Genomic DNA, 3,899 nt, shown 5'->3' with positions numbered 1-3,899 from the left:
GGCAATCCAATCTCAGTGCTCCAAACACCACCAAGGCTCTAGTACAGCCAGCCTCCTGACACAGGGCCTAACACACAGAACACCAGTTATATAGAACATGCACAGTGCTTAAAAGCAACAAACAATTGCCACAAAACAGCAACAAAGCAGCAATGCCGTCTAAAATGTCGCTGCATGTAGGAAAGGATCATCCCAACCACAATAAGATGGTGCACTCCCAACAGACATTGTTCGTTCTGCTAAAAACAAACTATTAAAAACTTACTTAAATCGATTTTGGAAAATAAATGAATCATACATACCGACAATTGGTCAGCAAGACAAGTTAATCACAGAATGAATCTTAGCAGTTTACTTAATGACTTGACAATCATATTCAGGTGAATAAACCAGGTGGAGGGTAATGACACACCATCGCAAAGTTGCGAACAAGATCCAATTCAAACTACAATAAGTAAATAACATTATTTGATATGCACGAGTTCATGTCACATTTCATGTCATGCCAAACAGCTAAAAACCATAGACAGTAAAAAAAAATGGTCACAGCGACCCCAAAGGAGACAAGTGTCAATTTGAAGCACGCACTTCAGTTCCTCAAACTGAGCTTGATGACGTAAATTTGTCACGTGAGCAACCTGTCTGACAATTATAAGTCTTCTAATCACTGTGCCAAGGGAAATCTGAATCACCCACCGAATTTTGCAGCGAAGGCGAGAGTGAGCGGGCAAATTTTGGTAAGTATTCCGATTCATTATCTTCCTTTACTTCATGTCTCCACATCCCCCTGATTGCCTCATAGATAGTAAAAGATTGTCTGCGAGCTGCTCCTAATTTCTCTACTGTGTGACAGAGTCGCAGGTTATGACACAATCGTTAGCCTGTTTTTTACAAAAACTGCTTCTACTGGACCATAACTTGAGATACAAGGTAATGGAGCCTTTTATACATTTTCGTGTTTCTTTAGAAATAATTAATGGACAAATGGAGTCTTTAAACCCCTCTGATGTAAAGTTATTCGCTGTTAAAGTGACGGCAAAATTAATGGGAGTCAATGGAATGCTAACAGCAGGTGGGGGTCCGCTAGCCAATGTGAATTAACACATGTGGAATTATATATGGAATTATATACATAACAAAAAAGTGTGAAACAACTGAAAATATATAATATTCTAAGTAGCCACCTTTTGCTTTGATTACCGCTTTGCACACTCTTGGCATTCTCTTGATGAGATTCAAGAGGTAGTCACCTGAAATGGTCTTCCAACAGTCTTGAAGGAGTTCCCTGTGAGATGCTTAGCACTTGTTGGCCCTTTTGCCTTCTGTCTGCGGACCAGCTCACCCCTAAACCATCTGGATTGGGTTCAGGTCCGGGGACTGAGGAGGCCAGATCATCTGGCGCAGCACCCCATCACTCTCCTTCTTGGTCAAATAGCCCTTGATGCCTTCAGTGTGACTCTACAATTTTCATAGTCATGAAAATAAAGAAAACTCTTTGAATGAGAAGGTGTGTCCAAACTTTTGGTCTGTACTGTGTATGTATATTATATATATATATATATATATATATATATATATATATATATATATATATATATATGTGTGTGAAACCGTAATAATGGAGGGAGAGTGTGTGCGTCAAAGTTTTGGCTGGTACTGTATGTGTGCAGATCTAAAAATACAAGAAAACATTCATATAAAATGCATCAGAAGACAATAATACATTTGAAACAAAGACAAATAAATTTAGAAGTGCAGAAAAAGGACAGCATGGGAGAGCATCTGTCAGCACAGCAGACCAATGATGCAAACATCATGTCCCAGAAAACCATCTGAGAACAACTCAATAGAAACCGTGCTCCTTCTAAAAAGTCAACATGAACTTAAAACGGACCCTATTTATTGTTTTATTGTGCAACAACTGGCTCCATTCTGGCATATGATGGCCACTTTTCATGATCCATTCAGTGAATCCTCAATGGATTAAACCAAGCCATGCCTACATATTTAGCCATTTTGCTCATAAATGTGTCCCATTAAGGAAGTAAAATGTCTTGCGAAATGGTGTTGTGCTGACTTTTATCCTTCTGTCCTTGTCTGCCTGCCTTAGAAAGCCCTCCTGGACACATTACACTTTAAGCTAGTGTACAGGGCAAGAAAAAGGAGGAACAATTGCTTTTTATACATGACCACATCCCTTTCCTTATTAAGCATTAGTGTCTGTTTCTTCTGCCATGTATAAAACCTTGATGAGCCATGTTTATTCATAGACTAACCTTTTTAAATAATTCTGAGAGCTCTCCAACAAAGGCCTCCACAGCATACTTAATACTTCATCTAGGTTTCATTATTCAGCGCTTATACTCTCCCCACCGCCCCACTTGAGATGCAGGGCATGAATTATGCTGGGCCCCACTCCTCTCAGCCTCCTCCCCTTCGTCGCTTCCAACTACAAGCATCTCCTCTCGCTATCCTTTCCTCTCATTCCCTCTCTCAGCAGCCTTATCCCACAGGACAGAGAGGCTTACTGATTACTGCAGTAATATCACTACTCGCTACACTTCATTCCCCTCTCTCTCTCTCTCTCTGCTTTACTGGAATGACAAATAACACTTCAACCAAAGCGGACGAAGGGCGGCTACACTGCTCACAGCAATACTACAGAACATTTTAAATAAAGAAGGAAACTAGTATTAAATATATATGTATTAATACGATATATATATATATATATATATATATATATATATATATATATATATATATATATATATATATATATATATATATATATATTATTTGTTTAATATATAATTTATGATAAATACAACTTTAAATACAACTTTACAAACCAGCATGTGTCCTAAACCCTAGCAACCACTCTGGAAATCCTAACAACCACATAACAATGCTAAAAAAAAATTCAGGAAGCCTTTAGCAAACCTCCAACAACAGCATGGTGTAAGCCAATATACTGTATGATGTACTGTGGGTGAACATTTCAAAATATAGTTTACTTTAGTTACTGAAGGACTGCAGAAATTATAAGAAAAATATAAAAAAAGTCTTCATTCAAATGCGTTTCAACTAATGTGCACTTTTTATATTATCATTGCTTAGATATTATAATGTACAACTATAAAAGCAATGTTAGATACACTTCATCCAGACCTGGGTTCTGAATCTTAACAAAAAGCTTAACAAGTCTTAAAATGAATTATTCCCATGGATGTTAATGCTGATGCCAGGCTCCCTGAGAAAAACACACATATGTACATTATTATGTTCATCTTATTCATCCATTAGAGGATTTTCAGGTATTCGAAAATGTGATAATTGACAATTTCAGGGTTGTTGAAATGTCTCTCATTAGCAAATTAATTGGTGCCTGATTTCTCTGAATGACAACAACAATTCCTTCAAGAGTGGATTTGATTACTATAAACACCTTTTTCGCCATGCAGTGCAAAATGTGTGTTTAGTTGCACTTATCTCAATATACATTCCACAAAATTGTGAGATATCACTTGTGAGGTTGCAACAGATGAAAAATAAGTATATAAATGCATGTTAATGGACAACCTGAGATAAAGACTTGCAACCCGAGTTAAAGACTTGCTAATTTAAAAACTCCCTTAACCTTTTCGCTGTAGTCAGTATGCATGAAAATCTTTCCGTTTAAAAAAAGACGAGATCAACGTTTTCTCGCTGTCCGTGTACGTGACTCCAGTCATTCATTTATTTTCCCTCTAATTCTTCCCAAAGATGAGACTGTCACTTCCTTTCTGCTCAAAATCAATCCCCTCCTCACACAATTTCTCCTGTAACTCCAGGGGGTTGATGCTTTAACGCCTCTGCTCCATGCACATTTTCCGGGCAAAAGCGCTTGGAAACGCTTA

This window comes from Carassius auratus, unplaced genomic scaffold (assembly GCF_003368295.1).
Source record: "Carassius auratus strain Wakin unplaced genomic scaffold, ASM336829v1 scaf_tig00214736, whole genome shotgun sequence".
Lineage (NCBI taxonomy): Eukaryota > Metazoa > Chordata > Actinopteri > Cypriniformes > Cyprinidae > Carassius > Carassius auratus.
The sequence above is the reverse complement of the archived record's forward strand: the minus strand, read 5'-3'. Positions refer to the sequence as shown.